The sequence below is a fragment of the Neofelis nebulosa genome, chromosome 12 (genome assembly GCF_028018385.1).
Source record: "Neofelis nebulosa isolate mNeoNeb1 chromosome 12, mNeoNeb1.pri, whole genome shotgun sequence".
Classification (NCBI taxonomy): Eukaryota; Metazoa; Chordata; class Mammalia; order Carnivora; family Felidae; genus Neofelis; species Neofelis nebulosa.
Genome location: NC_080793.1, coordinates 81,180,495 through 81,207,922, shown reverse-complemented (window position 1 = coordinate 81,207,922; position 27,428 = coordinate 81,180,495). Strand labels below are relative to the sequence as shown.

The following is a 27,428-nucleotide window of genomic DNA, read 5'->3' as shown; positions in this document are numbered from 1 at the left end:
ATACAATAGAAGGTTAAAACAGAGACACCAGTAAATTCTACTGGTGTTCAGTGTCTACTATTATTTCAAGAATCCTCTGCCCAAACACATTTTTTGGCATCTTTCTAGAAATAATTTAAATCCTGTGGTGAGGCAAATTTTCCTGACCAGGAGACACTCAAACAGTATAGGATGTTTCAAATAGTAGTTATTATATATTATAATATTTAACCAAAACATGAAAATATGAAGAGTAGAGGTGATATTTGTTACTTCTCCACCGATAACAACATAGGAGGTGTGAAATATCATTAGAGTAGCGCACAATTTCTGGGCTAACTTAGTGAAAATTCTCAGAATCTCAGGGAGAAGCTAGATATTTAACATGATAGAGTGAAGATATAACAATATTGCATATATTATTCCTTTTTAGTGCTTACAATTTGTCAGGCATGGTGCTACATATTCTATGTGTTTTAATTCTATGTGTTTTAATTCTCAAAACAACTCTGTATGTTGATCTAAGAAACCTATACAAGATTCATGCAGCCCGGATTTGACACCAGACTCAACCACTGTCTTTCATCCCTGGGCTACACTGCCTCAGAGGCTCAGAAAACTATTTGTCTCAGAAGCCTATCGTTTTAGTCATGGTGCCAGGGGCGCAAATCATGTATAAGACTTTGAAATATGTCTATATGTAATTACTGCCCAAATTTAAAAGACTACAATATAAAGTCCATTATGGAAAAAAGGTAAAATCTGCTAAAATTTTCTCCTCTTCTATGGTTAGATTGGAAGGAGTATAAGATTTGAAGTCAGAGAGAGCTGGGGTGGAATCCCAACTCTATCACTTACTAGCTGTTTGCCCTTGGGTAAATTATTTAAGTAGACGAAGCTAATACCTTCACTGAACAGAGTGATTGTGAAGAACAAATACAATGCTTATAGTTTTTTTTACTACAGATATAGGTGGCACACTTAAGGATGGTCCACTTTCCCCTGTCTTTTTAAAATATTAATATTTTTAAAGTTTCTAGTTGATATTAAGCCAGGAACAAAACTAGAGTAATTAATACTTGTTTCCCTGCCAGCATTTCTTTCTATCTTGTCCTTTCTCAAATTCCTATCCTTTTTAGCAACAGGTGACCATTGCTTAGTTCCAGGAAGAAGGCATTCAAAACACCTTCCAGAGATCTGGTGACACGTAATTTTTTACAAAAAAAAAAATCTAATATAAGGACAGAAAAAAATGTCTACCATACCATTATGCCAAATGTAATTACATAAGAGAAGAAATCACCTCAAGAGACTGACTAAAGTAGTGAGACTATTCAGAAAGAAAGAAATGACCTTTATATCCATTACTCAATCAAAATTCAAAATCTAGTTTATATGCTCAATACGAATATACTGATTTCCCAAAATCTAATCCATATGCTCAATATACATGTGTTAATTTCCCAGTGTAAACTAATTAGGTAGAGAGAATAAGAAACAGCACAGATAGAGAAACAAGGATAGAAGAGATTAAAAAAAGCTCTCTAAAAGAGGAGTAAGAGAAGGGCAGAAGAGTGTCCGTTGGATATTAGAAAACACTTTTACTGGCTATTCTACCTTTATTTCCTTTTCAACCTTCAAAACAAATAAAGCCTGAAGGGAAAATAGTCTGACAGAACAGAAATGACAATGAGGTATCATCTTTAGTGGCAGCTCTAATTGGCTCCCTGAAATATTGTACTCAGAAGCATTTTGAGGGCATGCCCAAGGCTTGGTAGGCAAAGAACGTGTAATAAACTAGTTATGTCTACTATAGAATTTGGCTATGAATTAACCTGGTCATGAGGATACAGGACCTGGTGAAGAGGATGGCAAGAAAGAAAGCTCAAAGGGTCAGTTCGAGAGGGGACAACCTAGGGAAAAAAACAAAAAGATGAGGTTGGGGGCACCTTGGAGTCGGTGAGGTGTCCAACCTCAGCTCAGGTCATGATCTCACAGTTCAAGCCTTCTTCAGATTCTGTGTCTCCCTCTCTGTCTTCCCCTCCCCTGCTCATGCTCTGTCTCTCTCTGTCTCAAAAATAAATAAAACCATTAAAAAAAATTTTTTTTTTAAATTTCTATCAAGAATAAAATGTTTTTCCTCAGTAATTTGTTTAGTTCTGATTATATTAAGGTTATTTGTTTTACTTATACATTTTTTTAAGGACGTCTATGTTGCTCTCTCATTCCTGTTATTAGAAAAGTGGTAATTTGCAAGTTATTTGGTGGATACCAGTTATCTGGTTTAGGGCAGCGGAGGAAGGAATAGTTTCTGCCACCACCATTAAGAAGGTCAGGTTGTCCTTTCATTAGACTAGACCCTGGCACTGCACCTTTTCTCCTGCTTCTCTCCTTTGGTGTTCATCCCCAGATTTATTTCAAAATTACTTTTTCTTAACTTATTTTCAAGAGAGAGTGAGAGCACAAGTGTGGAGGGGCAGAGAGATGAGAGAGAGAATCCCAAGTAGACTCTGGTCTGCCACACGGGGCTCAAACTCACAAACTGTGATCATGACCTGAGCCGAAATCAAGAGTCACGGACGCTTAACCAACTGAGCCACCCAGGAGCCCCTCTTGATAGGAATTTTAAAAATCATTGAAATATCTTGCTAAATTTAGATAATTTTAAGTCCAGTGTGTTTTATGTAAAAATCATCTGAGTAAAAAATGTATCATTTGCCAGTTATTTCTTGGCAACAAAATCTTGAGGAGACAAAGCAGTGAATAATGATAAACATCTGAGAGTACACAACAGCCATAAAAGACAAACAACAAATTAAGTAATTTAGAGCAGAACTTTTAGACCAGACACAACAAAGATTTAAAATAGGGTACCTGGCTGGCTCAGTCAATGGAGCATGCAACTCTTGATCTTACAGTTTTAAGTTCAAGTCCCACGTTGGGTACAGAGACTACTTAAAAATATTTTTAAAATTTAAAATAAATTAAAATAAACCTGTAAAAAAAAAAAAAAAAGAACAGGAAAAGACCTATCTGACCTCAGCCGTAGCAATCTCTTACTCGACACATCCCCAAAGGCAAGGGAATTAAAAGCAAAAGTGAATTACTGGGACCTTATGAAGATAAAAAGCTTCTGCACCGCAAAGGAAACAACCAACAAAACTAAAAGGCAACCAACAGAATGGGAAAAGCTCTTTGCAAATGACATATCGGACAAAGGGCTAGTATCCAAAATCTATAAAGAGCTCATCAAACTCCACACCCGAAAAACAAATAACCCAGTGAAGAAATGGGCAGAAAACATGAATAGACACTTCTCTAAAGAAGACATCCAGATGGCCAACAGGCACATGAAAAGATGTTCAACGTCGGTCCTTATCAGGGAAATACAAATCCAAACCACACTCAGATATCACCTCACGCCAGTCAGAGTGGCCAAAATGAACAAATCAGGAGACTATAGATGCTGGAGAGGATGTGGAGAAACAGGAACCCTCTTGCACTGTTGGTGGGAATGCAAATTGGTGCAGCCGCTCTGGAAAGCAGTGTGGAGGTTCCTCAGAAAATTAAAAATAGACCTACCCTATGGCCCAGCAATAGCACTGCTAGGAATTTATCCAAGGGATACAGGAGTACTGATGCATAGGGGCACTTGTACCCCAATGTTTATAGCAGCACTCTCAACAATAGCCAAATTATGGAAAGAGCCTAAATGTCCCATCAACTGATGAATGGATAAAGAAATTGTGGTTTATATACACAATGGAATACTATGTGGCAATGAGAAAGAATGAAATATGGCCTTTTGTAGCAACGTGGATGGAACTGGAGAGTGTGATGCTAAGTGAAATAAGCCATACAGAGAAAGACAGATACCATATGGTTTCACTCTTATGTGGATCCTGAGAAACGTAACAGAAACCCATGGGGGAGGGGAAGGAAAAAAAAAAAAAGAGGTTAGAGTGGGAGACAGCCAAAGCATAAGAGACTCTTAAAAACTGAGAACAAACTGAGGGTTGATGGGGGGTGGGGGGAGGAGAGGGTGGGTGACGGGTATTGAGGAGGGCACCTTTTGGGATGAGCACTGGGTGTTGTATGGAAACCAATTTGACAGTAAATTTCATATATTAAAAAAAAAAAAAAAAAAAAAAAGAATACTTGGGCTGTGTCTCTTGATTTCAGCTCAGGTCATGATCTCACAGCCCTGAGACTAAGCCCTGCGTTGGGCTCCAAGTTGGGTGTGTAGCCTGCTTAAGATTCTCTCTCTCCCTCTCCCTCTGCCCCTCCTCCTGGCATGTGCTCTTTCTCTCTCTCAAAAAGAGAGAGAGAGAGAGAGACAGACAGACAGACAGACAGAACTTAAAGATGAAATGCAAAAGTGTCCTAAAGAAAAATCCAACTGGAATCCCGGATATAAACAAATCAGTATCTAAAATAAAGAACCTGATGGATTGGATACAAGAATCAATAACTTACAAACATGTTAGTGAGATGGACAATCCAATTGAGGAATTCCCAAATGGAATTTTTTAAGATGAAAGGGATGAAGAGACAGAAAATATGAAAGAAACTTTAAGAAGGACAAAAGTAGAAATACCAGTATCAATACTTTGGGGGTACCAGAGGGAAGAAAAAGAGGAGAAAACGAAGATAAGAATCTAAGAATTTCTCAGAATTAAAGAAAAAATCCAGACTGAAATAGCTCAGAGTGCCAAACAGGTATTTAAGGAAATTTTCATAGACAAATTATAGTAAATATTACGATTGTCAGGAACAAAAATATGAAAGCTTCCAGAAAAGAACAGATTGCCTACCAAGGAACAAGAATCAGATGAACATCTGACATTGCAAAACTGACACTAGAAACCAGAAGACACTGGAGAGATAGTTTTAAAGAAAGAAAGAATAAAAACGCACAAAACTTTGAACCTAGAATTTTACATAGAGATAAAATACCATTTTAATAAAATAAAATAAATTTAGCTATAAGCATACTAAAACTCAGAAGGCTTACCAAACTGAGACCCTCTTTGAGAAACTCCAGCAAGGACAAAATAAATCCAAGGGAATTCTATGAAATATCTCAGATATGATAAAGAACAGTTAATATAATGTGTGTGTTTATTTGTGTTTAAAGCAAGCAATGGAGGAAAAAAAGCAGCAAAGTATACCCCTAAACAATCCAGAATCATAACTTTGGGGAATACCAATATAGAGAGAATTGGAAAGAGTTAGGGATTTAAAAGTGAAAAATGTGCTGAGGTACTTGTCACTTGACTTGTTCAGAATGGTATAAATGTTAATAAACTTCAGACATGGAAGAACATACCTATGACTATTAAGAAGTCAGATATACCATCATAAAATTACAGGTTGTAGGATACATCTGAAGTAGTTATAGTTATTCATTACAAATGTCCAGCTTTGAATATTTGTCCGTGTGTTAAACTCAAGGAGTGTAAACACAAAGAAATAAGAATTAAAGGACAGATATCAACAAAATAGAGAATAAAAAACAATAGATATTAACAGAACCAAAAGCTGACTCTTAGAAAAACCTTCCACTATCAATAGCAACTCGCATTAACTGAGCAGTTATATCAGGCACTATTCTAAACAGTTTTCATTTATTAACTCATTTAACCCTTTCACGACCTTCTGACGTAGAGACTATCAATTCACCCATTTTCCATTTCAGGAAACCAAGGCACAGAGTAGTTAGGTAACCTACCAAAGGTCACAGCTAGAAAGTGACAGAATTGATATGTGGCAGAATGATTCTGGAGTCTGAACTCATAACCACTGCTTTGTAAAAAGAGTACCCACACAAGACTGATGAAGAGAAAGAGATAAGCAAAAAACTGACATACTAAATGAAAAGACATACATAATTTCTAAATTAAAAAATACTGTGTCAATAAACACAGTAAGTTTGATGAAATGCATTAAATTCTTGAGTAACATAAAAGAAAAAAAAACCCAATTAAAAAATGAACAAAAGGTCTGACTAGACATTTCTCCAAAGAGATACAAATGGCTAACATGAAAAGATGCTCAACATCATTAGTCATTAGGGAAATGCAAATGAAAGCCACGATACCACGTCATATCCACTAGGATGGCTATAATACAGACAAGACCAAAGCTGACAAGGATATGGAGAAATTAGAACCTTTATACACTGTTAGTGGGAAGCAATTAATTTGGAAAACAGTTTGGCAATTCCTTAAAAAGTTTAAACACAGAGTTAACATTTGACCAAGCAATTGCAATCCTAGGTCAATAACCAAATACCCAAGAGAAGTAAAAAACCTATGCTGACACAAAAACTTGTACATGAATGTTCACAGTGGTGTAATTTGTAACAGTCGGAGGTAGAAACCACCCCAAACATCCATCAACTGATGAAAGGCTAAACAAAATGTGGTATATCCACATAATGGGATATTATTCAGTCATAAAAAGGAACAAAGTATTGACGCATGCTATACAGTGGATACATCTTGAAAAAATTATACCAAGTGAAAGCCAGTCACAAAAGATCATTTATTATATGAGTCCATTTATATTAAGTATCTAGAACAGGCAATCAAAAGAGACAGAAAGAGATCAGTGGCTGTCTAGGGCTAGGGAGGATGGAAGGGTTGGGAAGCAATGGCCCAAAGAGTATAGAGTTTCTTTGGAGGTAATAAAAATGCTCTAAAATTTATTTGGGTAATAGTTGCAGAAATTTATTAATATATTAAAAACCACTGATGTGCATATTTTAAAAAAATTTTTTTTAACGTTTTATTTATTTTTGAGACAGAGAGAGACATAGCATGAACGGGGGAGGGGCAGAGAGAGAGAGGGAGACACAGAATCAGAAGCAAGCTCCAGGCTCTGAGCCATCAGCCCAGAGCCCGACGCGGGGCTCGAACTCGCGGACCGCGAGATCGTGACCTGAGCTGAAGTCGGACGCTTAACCGACTGAGCCACTCAGGCGCCCCTGATGTGCATATTTTAAATGAGTAGGTTGTATAGTATGTGAATTATATCTTAATAAAGCTATTTACTGGAGTACCTGGCGGCTTTAGTTGGGAGAGCATGTGACTCTTGAGTTTGGGGTTTTTAAGTCTGAGCCCCATTATGGGTGTAAAGATTACTTAAAAATAAAATCTTCAGGAGTGGCTGGGTGGCTCAGTTAGTTAAGTGTCCAACTTCAGCTCAGGTCATGATCTCATAGCTTGTATGTTTGAGCCCTGAGCCCCATGTTGGGCTCTGTGGTGATAGCTCAGAGCCTGGGGCCTGCTTCAGATTCTGTGTCTCCCTCTCTCTCTGCTCCTCCCCCACTTATCTTCTCTCTCTCCCTCCCTCTCTCTCTCTCACTCACAAAAATAAATAAAAAACTTTAAAAAATATATCTTAAAAAAAAAAAAAGAAAGAAAAGAAAGCTGTTTACCATCCCATCTAAGTCAATGGGAAGCTAAGGTAATTTTGCCAAGAGCTCAAGTGTGTATGTATTTGTGGGGGTAGCTGGGATTTCCCTCCCAGGTATTGACACAGTCAACACAAAGCCAGCCAAAGTCATAAAGACAAACTAATGCTGACACAAACAAACAGACCTAGTAGTAATAGAATACAGAGCTTATTAAGAGACCAAAATCCACAAGAGATAAAATATTGGTCGATTTATCTTCATTCAAATAGAGATTTTTATTCAGTGAAAAATGCTTCGGGAATAATGATTTCTTCATCCAAAACTGACAGAATTGATATCTTAAGTACAAGGAACTTCTACAAAAACAAACAAAAACTCAGGAGAAAAAATGAGCAGAAGATACTAACAGGCAACTTATAGAGGGTTAAAAGGCTATCAAATATATGAAGGACTCTCACCAACCATCAGAGAAATGCAAGAAATATCATTTCAAAAGTGTAAGAAAAATAAAAAGTAGAAAATTGAGTAATATGAAGTACTGGTGAGAACAGGGGAAAGTAGGAACCTTTTTGTGAACTTTTTGATAAGCCATTCTGTTAACCAATGACCCAGAATTCTACTCTTAGGTAAGTACTCCAAAGAAATACGTGCAGAGGTCCTTGAGGTAATATGTATGGGGTGCTTGCTCACTGCAGCATTATTTGTATCAGGGTACAGGAAGGAACATAGATTCCATCATTGGGAAAATGAATACATAAACGTGTCGGATGCAGACAATGGAATATTATGCAGTTTGAAGTAGTGACTTTGATGGTTACAGCTTAAAAATATAGTACTGGGTGAAGAAGTAAGGAATAAACTGAGATCTATACTATCATTAATGTAAATTAAACACATACATTAAGTGTTATATATCTAAGGACATGTGTATTTGAGTGGATGCTTGTGGAGGGGAAATGGGTAAAGAGGTTGAAGGCAAAGAAGAAAAAAAGTTAATAAAACAAAAGTAGGTTTTATGTTCACAGATCAATGATGATAATGTGCCATGAACTAGACTACAAGTTCCAGAGGCAAGAATCCCATCTGGTTGCTTATCACTGGACCTTTAGTGCCAAGGCAGGACACCTGACACATAACAGGGTTTCTAATATTTTTTGGATGAATGAGTTAGTAAATTAATAAGATTAACTCAATTCTCTGCACCTAAGAAACTCCCACAAAAGGAAAAAAGGTTTACTAAATCATATGTTAAAAAAGAAAGCAAATGTTTTGTGATAATTAGGTTTTTTTGTATAGGTGCAAAATAGAACCAGTGTAATAAAAACCTAGGAACCTGAGCTAGGGTGGGGAGTGCAGGAGGGAACAGCACAGCTAGTTAACCAAATCAGTCACCGCACTATGAAGCACACAACAGGGCACTCTTCTGGGGAGGAGGCAGTCTGGCCCCTCTCAAAATAAAAGGTCAACTGAATGTTAAACAGATGGTCCATTGTGAAAATTAAGGTTTTCCTTTTGGCAGGAGACTTAAAGTTATTTCACTTATAGCCGGAGGAATTTCCTAAAATTGTATGAATTAATAATTTCAGAACCTGCTTCTCCTGATAAGTTTTTCCTGCTCGATGACAAAAGATAAAAGATGAACATCTGAGTCCCTTCTCAGCAAAACAGGAAGACTAATGTTAAAAAATGTCTTTAAATAGAATGACCTACTATATCTCCTTCCTCTCTTTTCACAGAAGAAATTATTGAAGTGACTCCTGTCAATTCCTGATGTAATAACAGTTGACTGAAAAAAATTTCACTTTGATTGATCTCCTTTTTAAAAACATTTTTTTTAACACTTACCCATTTTTGAGAGTGAGAGAGACAGAGCATGAGTGGGGGAGGGGCAGAGATCGAGGGAGACATAGATTCCAGCAGGAGCAGGTTCCAGGCTCCCGCTGCCAACACAGGGCCCGATGAGGGCTCGAACTCACGGATTGCGAGATCATGACCTGAGCTGAAGTTGGACGCTGAACCGACTGAGCCACTCAGGCACCCCTGATCTCCTCTGTAACAGTTTCTTGGTAACACACATCAATTCACATTACTACCATCTACACACTACAAATGATTCTTTTTTTTTGACAGAGAGAGAGAGAAAGGGAGAGCGAGCGAGCATGAGCGGGGGAGGGGCAGAGAGAGAGAGAGACAGAGAGAGAGAGAGAGACAGACAGACACACACACACACAGAATCTGAAGCAGGCCCCAGGCCCCCGAGCTGTCAACACAGAGCCCCATTCAGGGCTGGAACTCACAGACTGCGAGATCACGACCTGAGCCGAAGTCGGATGCTCAACTGACTGAGCCACCCAGGCACCCCCAACTGATTCTTTTTGGGTTTGAGATGTTGTGATGAACTGAACTAGTACTTAAGTGTTTTTAGAGAAAACATTTTTATTTATTTATTTTTTTTAACGTTTATTTTTGAGAGAGCGCAAGCAAGGGAGAAGCGGGCTTCTGTGCTGACCAGAGAGCCAGCCCCATGTGGGGCTCAAACTCAGGACCTGTGAAATCATGACCTGAGCTGAAGTTGGAAGCTTAACCCAGGCGCTCCAAGAAGACATTTTTAATTTTTTTTTTTTTTTTTGGAAAGAGAGAGAGAGAGCGTGCGCGAGCATGAGCAGGGGAGGGGCAGAGAGAGGGAGACCCAGAATCTGAAGCAGGCTCCAGGCTCTGAGCTGTCAGCACAGAACGCAACTTTGGGCTCCAAACCCATGAACAAACCATGAGATCATGACCTGAGCTGAAGTCGGACAGTGAACTGAATGAGCCACCCAGGCACACACAAGAAAACTTCTAAAACATTTTAAAACTTTTAAAAACATTTAAAAATGCTTATATCTCTTCTTCATTTTGAGAGATATTTTGACAACTATGCTCTAAATAGGATATATACTGATTTAAAGTCTCATCCAATTTAGAGTGTAGGTAGGTATATAATAAGCCACTTAAACAGCAGCACTTCTTAGAGCTTATAATTTTTTAAATAAATCCCTGAGCATTCAAAAGTAAAAAAATATTTGAAGATGAGAAGTCTGCACAAAATGTAAAGACTGGTCCATTTGCCACCATAAAAACACAAAACAAAAAACAAAAAACCACCAATCCATTTTCGATGCTTATCCTTGGGTACAGAAATTAAAGCCTGATGTTTTCTTAGATACACTGAAAGAAAAAAACAAAATAATGAGATTTATAGCAGACCCTAACACGAGAAATCAACACATGAAGTGGATGCTTAATTATTAACAGCAAGAGGCAGCAAAGATCAGAATGGATTAAAGTCAGAAGTGATGAAAGAAAAGATATTTAACTATGAAAAAGCTGAGGGAAAAATCAAATTTTAGGTCAATTCTGTTCAATGGGGCCATGAGTCCAATATATCCCAACAGACTGATCCAAAGGAAATCACAATGATACCACGCAAAGGTGGTTAATTATGTAACAGTCAGTAGCCTTATGGGTGTGATCACTACCCCAAAGTAAGGAAAATGAAACTGAACTTCAACTTCAAGGATACCAAGTGAGTAATCTGTAGTAGCATTTACAAAAAGTACAGCAAGTGAAACTACGAATGTTATAATGTATACATTACAGACTTTAGTGCATACAAAGATGTGGAATATTCATTCACCTTTATTTTTTTGAAGTTTTAAAAAACTTATTTATATTGGGGGGGGGGGGGGGAGGAGGATCTGAAGCAGGCTCTGCTCGGACAGAAGAGAGCCCAACGCGGGGATTGAACTCACAAACCATGAGATCATGACTTGAGCCAAAGGCAGACGCTTAACCAAGTGAGCCATGCAGGTGCCCCATATTCATTCACCTTTAAATGAGTCTGGCAAGGGGTGCCTGGGTGGCTCAGTCGGTTAAGTGTCCGACTTCAGCTCAGGTCATGATCTCTCGGTCCATGAATTTGAGCCCCGCGTCAGGCTCTGGGCTGATGGCTCAGAGCCTGGAGCCTGCTTCCAATTCTGTGTCTCCCTCTCTCTCTGCCCCTCCCCCGTTCATGCTCTGTCTGTCTCAAAAATAAACGTTTAAAAAAAAAATAAAAAATGAGTCTGGCTACATGCTCCTTTTTCAGTCAAGACAGCATCCAAAATACTTATGATGATCAAAATAAGTGTAATTTAGAAACTAGGTGTTTAGGATATTTCTTCAAACACATTTTCTATCTTATTTGTATAAGTCTTATGTGGAAATACAGCTTGTAAAACGTTTTTGGGGGTGTAGGTTGCATTTCCTTCTTTTTTTGGACCACTTTATATAGCATTCAGCAGCAAAGGCACTCCCCTGTCTGAGATCACAGGACTCGATGAGGTGACTTTGGTAGGAAAACTCAACTCTGACTAAAGACACCTTACAAGGGCTGTACTAACATGGGAATAGAAACTTGAAACCTTAAGGAAAAAAATTTTTTGAAGTACTATATTTATTTCAAATCGAAAGGAGAAATTTTAGTAAAACGATTTTCTTTTAAAAGGAATCATGTCAGTTACTTTTTAAGGTAGAATTATACTTTTTATTTATTTTATTATTTTTTTAATTTACATCCAAATTGGCATACAGTACAACAATGCTTTCAGGAGAGTTATCCTTTTTAAATACTAGTAAGATTCTAGAAATACTTGGAGAACAACTGGGTCAATGAGTCACTTGAAAACACCCTAGGAAATGTAATTTTAGTGGTAAATGGAATAGATGCCTTAATTAACTGTGAGTTTAGAAAAGTTTATAGGAAAAACTTACCAGGTCGTGACAAAATAAGATTCCTTTCCTACTGGTGAGAAGAATTGGGGTTAGACACACAAAAAAAGTTGAGGTGAAGGTGACAACAATCTACCAGAGTTACCAAAAGTCTCAATCCTAGCATTTCGTTATGAACCTATTTTTTTTTTTTTTTAGTTAAAAAACAAAAGAAAAACAAAACAGGCAGTAAGGATTGGAAGATCAGAAGTGAGGAAGTTGGAGAGCCTACAAACTATTCCAAACAAAGTTATCTGGACCAGAAATCCTAACGTAAGTCAATGTGACCACTTCTATACTTATGTTCTCCCTCAGTTTCTTAATATTTACTGTAATATAGGAGCCATTAACTATATATAGCTATTTAAATTAAATATTCAGTTCCTCAGTCATACTAGCCACATATGACTAGTGCCTACCAAAATGCATAGTGAAGAATGAACATTTCCAACACTGCAAGAAAGCCCTATTGGGCACTGCTGAACTAGAATCTTTCAAACTCAGGCAATCAAGAATGAGAGTTTACATGCTTCCTATCCATACTAGCTTGAGATGCTGGAGAGCTTTCCTTCCTGGCCTGTCCACCAAAGTATATATGGGCAATTTTTGTAGATCCTATTGAATACCGTAAATGTCACACAACAAAATGAGATTACCTACATAATACTGTTATAGAAGAATGTATTTTGGTATTGTCAAAATGTCAATACTACCCAAAGCTATCTACACATTCAATGCAATCCCAATCAAAATTGCACCAGCATTCTTCTCGAAACTAGAACAAGCAATCCTAAAATTCATATGGAACCACAAAAGGCCCCGAATAGCCAAAGTAATTTTGAAGAAGACCAAAGCAGGAGGCATCACAATCCCAGACTTTAGCCTCTACTACAAAGCTGTCATCATCAAGACAGCATGGTATTGGCATAAAAACAGACACATAGACCAATGGAATAGAATAGAAACCCCAGAACTAGACCCACAAACGTATGGCCAACTCATCTTTGACAAAGCAGGAAAGAACATCCAATGGAAAAAAGACAGTCTCTTTAAAAATGGTGCTGGGAGAACTGGACAGCAACATGCAGAAGGTTGAAACTAGACCACTTTCTCACACCATTCACAAAAATAAACTCAAAATGGATAAAGGACCTGAATGTGAGACAGGAAACCATCAAAACCTTAGAGGAGAAAGCAGGAAAAGACCTCTCTGACCTCAGCCGTAGCAATCTCTTACTCGGCACATCCCCAAAGGCAAGGGAATTAAAAGCAAAAGTGAATTACTGGGACCTTATGAAGATAAAAAGCTTCTGCACAGCAAAGGAAACAACCAACAAAACTAAAAGGCAACCAAAGGAATGGGAAAAGATATTTGCAAATGACACATCGGACAAAGGGCTAGTATCCAAAATCTATAAAGAGCTCATCAAACTCCACACCCGAAAAACAAATAACCCAGTGAAGAAATGGGCAGAAAACATGAATAGACACTTCTCTAAAGAAGACATCCGGATGGCCAACAGGCACATGAAAAGATGTTCAACGTCGGTCCTTATCAGGGAAATACAAATCCAAACCACACTCAGATATCACCTCACGCCAGTCAGAGTGGCCAAAATGAACAAATCAGGAGACTATAGATGCTGGAGAGGATGTGGAGAAACAGGAACCCTCTTGCACTGTTGGTGGGAATGCAAATTGGTGCAGCCGCTCTGGAAAGCAGTGTGGAGGTTCCTCAGAAAATTAAAAATAGACCTACCCTATGGCCCAGCAATAGCACTGCTAGGAATTTATCCAAGGGATACAGGAGTACTGATGCATAGGGGCACTTGTACCCCAATGTTTATAGCAGCACTCTCAACAATAGCCAAATTATGGAAAGAGCCTAAATGTCCCATCAACTGATGAATGGATAAAGAAATTGTGGTTTATATACACAATGGAATACTACGTGGCAATGAGAAAAAATGAAATATGGCCTTTTGTAGCAACGTGGATGGAACTGGAGAGTGTGATGCTAAGTGAAATAAGCCATACAGAGAAAGACAGATACCATATGGTTTCACTCTTATGTGGATCCTGAGAAACGTAACAGAAACACATGGGGGAGGGGAAGGAAAAAAAAAAAAAAAAGAGGTTAGAGTGGGAGAGAGCCAAAGCTTAAGAGACTGTTAAAAACTGAGAACAAACTGAGGGTTGATGGGGGGTGGGAGGGAGGGCAGGGTGGGTGATGGGTATTGAGGAGGGCACCTTTTGGGATGAGCACTGGGTGTTGTATGGAAACCAATTTGACAGTAAATTTCATATATTAAAAAAAAAAAAAAAGACAGTAGAAGAATGTATTTTGGGAAAAACATTACAACATCTAACCCAATTCTTTTTTAAGTTTTTAAATTCCAGTTAACATACAGTGTAATAGGGGTTTTCAAGTGTACAATATAGTGAATCAACATCTCCATACAACACCTAGTGCTAATCACAGCAAATGCACTCCTTAATCCCCATCACCTAGTTCACCCCTCCCCCCACCCACCTGCCCTCTGGTAACCATCAGTTTGTTCTCTGGTAGTCTTTTCTTGGTTTGCCCCTCTCTTTTTTTTCCCCCTTTGCTCATTTGTTTTGCTTTTAACTTCTACATATGAGTGAAATTATGTATTGGGTCTTTCTCTAACTTATTTTGCTTAGTATTATACTCTCTAGCTCCATCCATGTAAATGACAAGATTTCATTATTTTTCATGGCTGAGTAATTGTGTCTGTGTATGTGTACACGTACACATACACACACACACACACACACACACACACACACACCTTTATCCATTCATCAGTAGATGGACACTTGGGCTATTTCCATAATTTGGCTACTGTAGATAATGCTGCTATACACATCAGGGTACATGGATCCCTTTGAATTAGTATTTTTGTATTCTTTGCATCAAACCCAATTTTAATGTAAAGGCCATTTTATTAAAAATGAGCAATGAGGGGCGCCTGGGTGGATTCAGTTGGTTAAGTGTCCGATTCTTGATTTCAGTCCTAGTCATGATCTCATGGTTTGTGGGATCAAGCCCCACCCACATCATGGTCCACGTTGACAGAGTCTTGCTTGGGATTCTCTCTCTTCTCTCTACCCCTACCCCTGCTTGCATGCACTCTCTCAAAATAAACGTTTGGGAAAAAGGTGTGTTAGAAAAAAAAGATCAATACAAATCAATTAAGACATTTATACATTTCAATGCATGTTTTTGATGTATCAAAGGGATTCACATTCTTGAAAGGTTCTCCATGGGCTGGAACTGCCAGCAAACCATAAGAAACTATAAAAACATTTGTGATTATATGCCAAGTAAATTTTTTTTAATGTTTATTTCTGAATGTAGTCCATCTAATATTCTAAACACTTACAATCCTGATGATGCACTTAAGTAAAGCCCTAACAAGCAAATCAAGCCTTCCTAATAATTAAGTAGAAAGATAGTTTGTTGACTTTTATATATGTCATTATCACAGATTCGTATAAAGCTTTTGGTGACTGGAAAATGAATTATAGCTTAGCTTTCAAAGTCACACCTGTACATGTTGCTGAGCATAAACTAAAACATGAACAGGCACATGTTTTCCCCCCTTAATCATCAGTTTTTGGCACCACTCCTGAAAGACTTTCCAAAACATGATTATCCTCAAAGTTCATAGAAAAGCTTCATAATACATTGGTACTATATACCATTACATATTCCACAAATATGTATTATTCCACAAATACATATTATTCTCTTCATTTTTTTAAAGAGTTTATTTATTTATTCTGAGAGTGAGAGAGTGAGAGCGAGCCGTATACACGAGTGGAACAGGGGCTGAGAGAATCCCAAGCAGCCTCCACAATGTCAGCACGGAGACTGATGCAGGGCTAGACCTCACCAACTGTGAGATAATGACCTGAGCTGAAATCAAGAGTCAGATGCTTAACTGACTAAGCCACAGGAGCCCCTCTCTCCTCCATTTATAAGCAGTAAGATCTTTTTCTGGGAAACTTCTCAGGTGAACACTTACTCAATGTGTTCCACAGTATATAATACCCATCTATAGTAGGATAAAATCTAAATGACTACTTCATTTAGTAATTGAAATTAACGACTACTTCATTGCTGACTATAAATGATAAACACAATCTTTTCACAAAGAAGACTCATATTACTGGTATCTCAACTGAATTCCTAAGAGTTAAAAAAAAAAAAATTCAAACCACACAGGAGGTTAAAAAATAAAAAAAATAAGGCTCACTGCCAGGCTAAAATAGGGACTGGTTAAAAGTCAATTGAAAAATTCAGTTTCCTAGATATCCTCCCCAACTAAGAAGACCAGAAGTTACATTGGAGGAACTATTAGACTAATCTGAAGGAAAGATCCAGAAATATGGGAGGTTCCATGGATCACTGGGAGAATGGGAAGCATGAATGTTGTCACGGTGACGGAGAGCTAGATCCTCTTCTGTAAGCAGATGTCAATATGTAAGAAATAGTGATATAATACCGTTATCTAAAGATACAGAGGTAAACATACAAAGAATCCTTCAAAAATAAGTACATGCCCTGGGAAAGGATATATCAAAGAGATAGAACGGGGGCCTGGGCTTGCCAATTTTCGTAACAAACAAATCATTCGGCTTCTTAACCATGTGCTTATATGAATTCAATAAAAAAAAAACTTAAGACAAGAAATCTCCTAATTCCAGTTCAAACCCAAACTGGGTTCAAATCAAATCCAGAAATTATGACTTTGGGTCATTTGTTTTTAGTTTTGGTGGTTCCTACTGTACTCATTTAACCTTTATTATGATGTATCCTCATTCTAAGATTCAGAAAATTTACCCTATTTTCTTTCATTTCTGCTTATTCTGTATATTTATAGTTTTCATTGGTTATTTTAATAACTTTAATTATTATAAATAATTATATTTATATAATTGAACCTTTACTTCTTGTTCCATCAAATTTAGGAAGTTTCCACTGGCTCCTTATGTACTCACATACCTAAGTTTTATCTTATTTGCAGCTTGTTTTACAACTATTATGTTTTCCTGTGTTTTTTCTTTAGGTTGATTTTTAAAAATTGAGTAGCAACAAAAACTATTTATAATATTACTCACTGCCATCAAAGCAGTGCGATAAAACCCAGAGAATGAATAGTTATTTTAGGTCACTTAATTCCAAGTGTTAAGGTGTTTACAGTCAGGTAATTGCTCAAAAATAAGGCACATGTCAGTTTGCTTCATATTTGGACTTTCTGAAGAGATTAATTTTACCCCACAAGCTTTTTAGCATATTTAACACATTCTAACTTCTTACTCTTGGAATCTGTGCCAACAGAATCCATGTTGTTTTTGAAGACATTCGCAGACCCCAGTGAGTTCTGTTTTAACCTGAAACAATTATGATCTGGGCCAGTACATAGCACAGTTGTTGGTCTACCCAGAATTTCATTTTTCATTACATATTTGTGTTGTTTCTTAATCTCACATTTTAACCTTTTGGTGAGATTCTTTGGTTTTGTTGGAATTTATTTCCAAGCCTTTTGCCCTGCCTTCTTCCCAAGGACCTGGGGAAGAAAACCAGATTTTTACACACATACTTTCAAAAAGCTCTTATTTTGGTTTCATACCTAGGAGAAACTAGGTAGGCATGCTTCACAATTATAGATTGTTTTTAAAACTTTCCCTCAAAATTTAAATTATTGGCTCACATCTTCTAGCATCCTATGGTGATGTGTAACACCAATCTAATTTTTGTTTTTTTTTTAAATTTTTTTTTTTCAACGTTTTTTATTTATTTTTGGGACAGAGAGAGACAGAGCATAAACGGGGGAGGGGCAGAGAGAGAGGGAGACACAGAATCGGAAACAGGCTCCAGGCTCCGAGCCATCAGCCCAGAGCCTGACGCGGGGCTCGAACTCACGGACCGCGAGATCGTGACCTGGCTGAAGTCGGACGCTTAACCGACTGCGCCACCCAGGCGCCCCTAATTTTTGTTTTTTGAAGTGATGCCCATCTCTATCTCACAAAAAATTGACAAGATTCTCCTTTATCTTTCTTTAGCTCTGAAATCAACGTGTGTGTTATTTTTCATCCATTCTATTTGCATTTAGCAGGTCCTTTTGATCAAAAACCCCAGGACTTGATTTAGCAAAGACTTTTCCTTCTATTATTTTTTAAAAAATTATTTCCTCTACTGTCTCTGTTCCATTAGGAATTCCAATTTAAAACTCCTAGGATCATCTATTATACCTACTTTTCTTTCCTTTTCCCATCTCTTTCAGCTCTGTGCTCCAGGGAATTTCTTGTAAGTTCATCTTACAGATCATTACTTTAATATTCTAGAGTGTAGAATCAATTCTAACATTAGGATTCTGTTTTAGTTTTATGGGTGCAATATCATCCTCTCAAATCTGTCTTAGAATATTAATGTAGACAGATTTTTGTTGTTCTGTCCATTTGTGTTTTTTGGATAATGTTTGTTGCCCTGTTCATCTTGGATTTTCATGCTGTGGGATTGGTTCTTCACTGTTCATTCTAATAAAATAAGGAAGATTTCTGGGGATATACTACTTTATGTGAGAATAGGACTCAAGTCTCAAATCTCTCTCTCACATACACCTTGTGTACACACACACACACACACACACACACACACACACACACACACCATCCATCTATCTCTGCCTATGGCACAAACAAGTGTCTTCTGTTTATCATGCCTAATGGGAATAGAAGACACTTTACAAATACTCAAGGACACAAAATAGTTTAGCTCAAACTATTTGATCTAGTAATGCAATTAGGGCTTCTAACAGGTACAGGGTGGGCCAGAAACCACTAAGCTAACAATTAAGAGACTTGGCTTTGGCTTTCAGTTCTAATTTTACTACTAAAAAGTTGGGAGTTTAGGAAAGTCAAGCTCTTTATATACAATTTTCTTTTTCTATAAAATGAGAAGTTTGGACTAGATATTAAGGATTCTTCCTTATGCAACTTTATGGCTAAGATGCTTTTAAATTCTCACTTCTGATTCATTCAATATTCTGTAGCATGTAAAAGAATAAAGAAATTTATAATTTGACAAACTTCAGATATGCTCAAAGCTTCCCCCCAACAACTAAAAACAAAGCACCTCAAGGACATTAATTTGTATTAGGCAAGTTATAGTTAATGACATAATTTGGGAGAGGGGGAGGTAATAAAGGTAGAGGAGGAATGTGCAGGTGTTTGTGAGGGGGTGAGAGAGATTTCTGAATCTTATAACTATTTTCCAAAATTAGTGATTTCTTTATCTCCTGGCCACTGTGGGGAAACAATGCTTAGTTTTAAAAATTGTGGTAAAATATACATAACATTTACCATTTTAAGCATTTTTAAGTGTACAATTCTGTGGCATTAGTACATTTACATTATGTTGCACTCATCACCATCAGCTGGATCATATGATATTTGTCATATAAAATATCCTATTTGTCCTTTTGAGACTGGCTTATTCCACTTAGCATAATATCTTCACGTTTATCACATTGTAGCATGTGTTAGAATCTCCTTCCCTTTAAAAGCTGAATAATATCCCACTTTATGTATATACCACATTTTCCTTATTTATTAATCTGTCGGACACTTGTTGGCTGAGAGCAATGCTATTATGAACATGGGTGAATAAACATCTGTTACAGTCTCTGATTTCATTTCTTTTGGTAGGGAATAATGTTTTGAAAAGCATAAAAATATTTTTAGTTTTACTCTAATGTAGATTTATTGTTTGAATTATTTCTTACTTTCCATCAATCAAAAACAAAGAGATGTCACATCCAGCAACTTGTATAGTTAAATAAAACTGGCTAATATTTCAAAGTAAATTTTAAAGTTGGAGTTAAATATACTTAAAAATTTAACATATGATACATGAAAATTATGTGAGCTCTCAAGTATTCAAAAAAAGAAAAAAAAGTTCCTGGGGCTCCTGGCTGGCTCAGTCGGGAGTGAATGCAACTCTTGATCTTGGGATTTTGAGTTCAAGCTGCATGTTGGGGGTGGAGTTTACTTAACAACAATAACAACAACAACAACAACAACACTTAAGGTCCTAAAATAAAACTTTATGTATTTCAATTTAAAAAATTTTTCTTTAATATTTATTTTTATCTTTGGGAGACAGAGTGCAAATGGGAGGGGCAGAGAGAGAGGGAGACACAGAATCTGAAGTAGGCTCCAGGCTCTGAGGTGTCAGCACAGAGCCGGACACGGAGCTTAAACCAATGAAGCACGGGATCATGACCGGACCTAAGTCGGACACCTAACCAACTGACCCACCCAGTTTAAATTTATATTTAAACATTTACCCTGCAAATTCTCTAAGTTTAAAAAGTTTTGAACATTTTATATCTACAGTACACTGAATTATCACTAAAAAATTAAATTCCACTCCATACATCTTTTTATTTAAAAAAATTTTTTTTAATGTTTATTTATTTTTGAGAGAGAGAGACAGAATGCGAGCGGGTTGAGGCAAAGAGAGAGGGAGGCACAGAATCTGAAGGCGGCTCCAGGCTCCGAGCTGTCAGCACAGAGCCCGATGCGGGGCTGAACTCAGGAGCCGTGAGATCATGACCTGAGCTGAAGTCGGATGCTGAACCGACTGAGCCACCTTTCAGAAAAGTATCTTCTGAAAGTATGGAAATGTATGGCGCACCTGGGTGGCCAGTCGGTTGAGCGTCCGACTTCGACTCAGGTCATGATCTCGCGGCTCGTGAGTTTGAGCCTTACGTCCGGCTCTGTGCTGACAGCTCACAAAGCCTGAAGCCGGCTACTGATTCTGTGTCTCCCTCTCTCTCTCTGCCCCTCCCCCGCTTCCACTCTGTCTCTGTCTCTCAAAAATGAATAAATGCCAAAAATTTTTTTTTAAAGTATGGAAATGTATATGAAGGGCCCAGGAAGTCTGGTTTCAAGGAGCTAGACTTCCTGGGCTTAAAAATGTTTCTTTTTTGTATAATTAGTCAACTGACTACTTTGTAAATTACCAACGTTTTGAACCTTATTACATACATATTTCATTTCATATACTTAACATTCAAGTATATCTACTTCTCGCAATGGCTGTCACACAGAAGTCACTCAAAAGCCCATGTTAGCTGAGCTTAAGGTCATAAAACAAGACAAATCAAATAGTATTATCGCTAACTTTCACACTGAAGAATCTAAATTTGCAGGTTTGAAATTGTGGTAGGTTATGAAAGCCAAGCTACTGTTCATTTATAAAAATACAATTATATGTAGCTAGATCCTATAAAACCTTCCTAAGTATTAACCTTATTTAATCCTCAGAACAACCCTGTAAGACAGATGCCATTATCCTCCCCCTGGTGCAATTTAGAGAAGAAGAAACAGAGAAGTTTAAATCTTCTAAGATCACACTGCTAGTAAACAGTAAAACCAGTATTCATATTCAGCAGTTTGGGTCCAGGGGACATGCTCTTTAATCACAGAGTTAAATTAGTGTGTAAGAATGAAACGTTTTGCTATGGTGTGAACATGGAGAGAGAATAATAAATCCAGCAGCAGAAGAAAAATAAGGATGAAAGACCTTCCCTTTTCATATCCAAAAACCCCAACAAATATTAAGTTAAAAAAAAAATCCAGGGGCACCTGGGTGGCTCAGTTGGTTAAGTGCCCGATTTGGGCTCAGGTCTTGATCTCAGGGTTCGTTAAGTCTGAGCCCCGCGCATTGGGGGCTCTGTGCTGACACCTCGGAGCCTGGAATGTGCTTCAGATTTTGTCTCAAAAATAAACATTAAAAAAAACTAAGACTGGATGAAGAAAATAAGTGGTTCAGAATGTGAGAGAATGTATCTGGGGAAAGAGGAAGTGGTTTTGGTTACCAGACGGCAAAAAATAAGTAAAATCTGAACTGGTATCTATATATTCACAGCTTTGCTTGCTCTTTCCTGAAGATTGAGGTCGCTCTTTTAAAAAGGCAAATTTTGGAGCGTTTTGGGGCTGGCTTAATCAGAAGAGCATGTGGCTCTTAAACCAAGGATTGTGAGTTCCAATTCTACATTGGGTGTAGAGATTACTTAAATAAAACTAAAAACTAACTAAATAAAATAAAAAGGGCAAATTTTACTTATTATGTGAAAATAATATTATTTCAGTGAGCTTCAAATGTGTAAGGATTTCACAAGTCTTTGGATATATCCTTCAATATTATTAAATGGACCACCAAACTGTTCTCAAAGGTGGCATCAGTTTGTAGTAACATCTGTACTACCAACCCATGGGGATTTGTCATTTGGATTAACTTTGATACGTTAATGAATGTAAGTGATACTCTGTTAAGATGTCAACAAATGGTACTGCATCTAGAAATTAATTTGGGAAGAACTGAAATCTTTCAGTGTACAATTTATATTCTTGAACAAGATATCCCTATTTACATCTTTTTAAAAATTCTATTTGCAACTACGTGGATGGAACTAGAGGGTATTATGCTAAGAGAAATTAGTCAGTTGGAAAAAGACAAATATCATATGACTTCACTCATATGATTCTAAGGCACAGAAAAGATGAACACAAAGGAAGGGAAGCAAAAATAGTACAAAATCAGGGAGGGGGACAAAACATAAGAGACTCTTAAATATGGAGAACAAACAGAGGGTTACTGGAGGGGTTGTGTGTGTGTGTGTGGGGGGGGGGGCTAAATGGGTAAGGGGCATTGAGGAATCTACCCCTGAAATCATTGTTGCACTACATGCTAACTAACTTGGATGTAAATTAAAAAAAAAAAAAAATTCTACTTTCTTATCTTTGTTGATGTATAGAAATGCAATGTTTTTGTGTACTGACAGTACACACGTTTTTGTAAATTCTTATTCTCTAATTATTTTTTCTTCTTTTACGGCACTTTACTACCAGAATTCCAGCACACTTTCTTAATGTTGAAACACTGATGGTATTCTTTTTCTAAGGATAACTTTTCCTACAGAATTTTTATGGATGTCCTTTAGAGATTAAGGAAGTTTCCTTCTTTCCTAGTTTTTCAGAGCTTTAACAGGATAAATTCCAAAAAGCCAACTTGACATTCGTGGAATAATCCTAATTTGGTGATAATGTAAATCTTTTTAATGTATTACCAGACTCACTTTGCTAATAAACTTAGTTTACATAGAATTTTTTCATTTATATTTAATGATTGAGAATGGCCTTTCATGGTCTATTTTCATATACTCGTCAGGTTTTTGTAGATTACATGTTAACCTCGTATAATTTAGTTGGGGAGTGTTCTCTCTGTGCTAAAGAAAAATTAGTTGTATTTTCTTATAGTCAATAATTAGATTTACTAACGTGTTTTTTGTTTTAAAGTTTTTTGATCTGTTGTCTCTTACTATCTTTTCCCTCTATTTTTAACTCTTTTTAAAAATACTTATGGTCAACTATACTTCAACTGAAAAAAAATCAAATTGTGTACTTTTAATATGTGCAGCTTATGGTCAATTACACCTTAATAAAGTATTTAAAAAACAAACACTTCTGTAATAGCTGTCTACCCCAATGAAGTCAGAGAAATGGATGATACCTCACAAAACAATGCTACCTACCGCACAGAAACTGCTAATATAATGAGTCTATTGAACAATGTCTGATATTTAGACTTTTAGAATTAATAGATTCACCATTCAGTGTCAATTACTTGAGGACAGATGAAAGAGGTCTGTCCTTGCAATGATGTATAATGAGAATACTACCTATCTCACAGGGTTGCTTTGAGAATTAAGTAAAATAAGCAAGACCTAACACAAATCTGAAATTCAAACTGAGAGGTTTTCTGTTTCAAGAAACACTAAGAGCTGAGATCCAATCAGTCACTGGTACCAGAATTCTATCTCCAAGCCTTAAATGTGCTGTTGAATGATTTGTTTCTATGAAAGCTTGGCAACCTCCCTGGGCTATGCGTTAGCATGGAAACAGAGACGGAATTGGTATTGGTGATACATAAACCAGCTTGGAATGTGAGCCACTTTGGAGCCCTTGAATAATTCCTTTCCCACTAAGGTACTTGTGGCCATTGTTGTTGTATTTCAGGATTTTACATTTTACTTTTTTTTTTTTTAATGTTTATTTATTTTTGAAAGAGAGAGACACACACACAGTGTGAATGGGGGAGGCAGAGAGAGGGAGACACAGAATCCGAAGCAGGTTCCAGGCTCTGAGCTGTAAGCACAGCCCCCCTGATGCAGGGCTCAAACCCACAAACCATGAGATCATGACCTGAGGGAAGTTGGATGCTTAACTGACTGAGCCACCCAGGCGCCCCTATATTTTACTTTCTTTTTGAGCCCTCTTTCTCTAGTCTGATATTTCTGAGTTTTATTCTGTTACCTTCAGATAGAAGTTTGAGTTTCTGTCCAGTTTCCTTATGCCTGAATTCTCCCTTCAATTTTTAAGACTTGGTTATGTGCTTTATTTCACTTTCTTTTTTTTTTAAATTTTTTTTTCAACGTTTTTTTATTTATTTTTGGGACAGAGAGAGACAGAGCATGAACGGGGGAGGGGCAGAGAGAGAGGGAGACATAGAATCGGAAACAGGCTCCAGGCTCCGAGCCATCAGCCCAGAGCCTGATGCGGGGCTCGAACTCACGGACCGCGAGATCGTGACCTGGCTGAAGTCGGACGCTTAACCGACTGCGCCACCCAGGCGCCCCTTTATTTCACTTTCAAATCACTCTTAGCTCCATGCTTACAAGCACATAAATCATCCACCCAACCCCTACACTAAATCCAAGCTTCTACTTGGGTATAGAGGGGGCTAAAGATAATAATGTGCAGAAGGCACTCACTGTAAAGGGAGGCAAACTGGCTGCCCAGTGTACCTCGTGAGAGGGCAGACTAATCCCCAGTCTGAGAGCCACTGGGGACCCTGGGTGGCTTGTAACTGAAAAAGATCTGAAGGCAATGTATATGATAACTGAGTTTACTGGCAGGAAGCCTGATGACAATTCTGCTTGTGCTTCAGGGTGACAGACCATTTTAACAAAGGTAGGCCACCTAAAATGTCTCAGTTCTAAACAGGAAAAAAACCTAGGGTGGCTGGATCCAAATCCATCCCTCTTTTTTTATGTTTCATTTCAGAATTTTCATCTCCCTGAGAATAGCGTCTCTTGGAATTATTAGGAGGCATGGATATGGTAGACTCCTGAGCAATGGAAAGCTTGGTAGACCTTGCACTTACCCAATGGACACATTCACAGTGAGACCAAAAGTCATCCCTATCCAATGAAGTATCATTATCAAGGGAAAGTAGGTGGATAAATGCACAAGGATGTTACACAGGAACTTTGACCTAGACGTCTGACAGGGGCTTTGAGGAGCAGCATGTGTTTATGTTGCTCCTCTACTCTCTGTCAGTTGTGGGGCCAAGTACAAATCACCAACCCCATGATTACACATTGCTTAGAAGTCCTATCCTCTGTCTCCCCCACCATGTCAACAACAATTTGAGTTTCAGTGGTTGCCATCAGGAAGGTGTTCTTAGATATGGAAGCCAAGATACTATAACCCTTCAAGGACTGACTAGACCTAATTACATGCCTAAGGCCTATGTCCTGGTCAAATGGGCATATTGTCTCTCAGGGCTGAATTAACTATTTTTTGCATCTTACTCAAGATTTTCCTGCTTTTTGCAGAAGAGCAGTGTGGAAAATTTCAGCTCTGCCAACTTTAAGTGACATTTCAGGAACCGTTCTCACTGCTGCTTGTTCTGCCCTCTTAGACCAGCTTCGACTGAACTAGGGATGCATTAAGAAAAGAAGGCTATAAGCCAGAGGCACCTGGGTGGCACAGTCGGTTAAGTGACCAGCTCTTGGTTTTGGCTCAGGTCATGATCTCATGGTTCATGACTTCGAGCCCCATGTTGGGCTCTGCACTGACGGGGCAGAGTTTGCTCAGGATTCTCTGTCTCTCTCTCAAAGTAAATAAATACAACTTAAAAACAAAAAAGAAGGCTATAAGCCAATGTTGATCTGTAAAGTAGAAAAGTGCTACATTACCTTTCTTTGAAAAGTGTGGGTAATCTGAAGAATGTATCAAGCCTTTTAGCCTCTACCATGCCATCTAGTCAATACTCTAATGCTTAATAAATTGTTTCTTATTAACATCCTCTACCCCAAATGGCAATACAGTGATATACTGCTCTCAGACTTGACGTTGGACAAACCCTTATGTGGATGGTTCTGAGCTAGGTACTCTTTATAATCAATCCCATGCAAAATTGAAATCAGTATATTATCAGCTTGGGGTCAAACCTGAAAATCACCTGAGCTACCACCACTATTAAGAATATCCGGGGATGCCTCAGTTGCTCAGTCAGTTAAGCGTCCAACTATTGATTTTGGCTCAGGTCATGAGTTCAAGCCCCACTTCAGGCTCTGTGATGACAAAGCAGAGCCTGCTTGGGATTCTCTATCTCTCCCACTCTCTGTCCCTCCCCCACTAGCTCTCTCTCTGAAAATAAATAATTAAAAAAAAAAAAAAAAGAGGGCGTCCTGTGTGGCTCTGTTGATTAATTAACCATCTGACTTTGGCTTAGGTCATGATCTCACAGTTTTTGAGTTTGAGCCCCACGTCAGGCTCTGTGCTGACAGCTCAGAGCCTGGAGTCTGCTTCAGATTCTGTGTCTCCCTCTCAAAAATAAACATTAAAAAAAGAAAAAGAACATCTGTGGTTCTAGAACTGCCAAAACTGTATGCAAAGTTTGTAGAAGCAGCATCCAAAACATTTAATAACAGAGTGCCCTGAAAACAATCTTCTCAAAAGTCTGGAAGTTCTTCAGTTAAGATTTCTGTTACATATTCATCTTATCCTCAAGTCTTACCATGCACCCAATCTAGAATGACTATGGCATCTTACTTTTTATAGAGGTATTTGAAAAGCTATAAAAACTCATCCCTTTTGCATGTATGTGACGGAGATCTCCAAAGTTGCACGGAGGCTTTTCCGTCACAAAAGAAACCAACCTGGATGTTAACCTACGTATACCTTGATTCTGTAAATACTCATTCTGTCCCAAACTTTACTTCTCATATGATTAATAGTCTCAGTTCTAGGCAGGAATTTCTACTTTGTACTCCTGACTTCAATTTCTTTTTTCTCTTTTGGCACTGCACACAAACTAAATTACAATTCTGGTAGCTGACTTCTTATTCTTGGTCTG

The 27,428-nt window shown here is 37.8% G+C and overlaps 1 protein-coding gene across 3 annotated transcripts in view; it reads right to left on the bottom strand.

Moving 5' to 3' along the window:
- Nucleotides 1-27,428, bottom strand: part of ABHD17B (abhydrolase domain containing 17B, depalmitoylase) — a 55,725-nt gene that overhangs the window by 8,963 nt on the left and 19,334 nt on the right. The window lies entirely within an intron of this gene.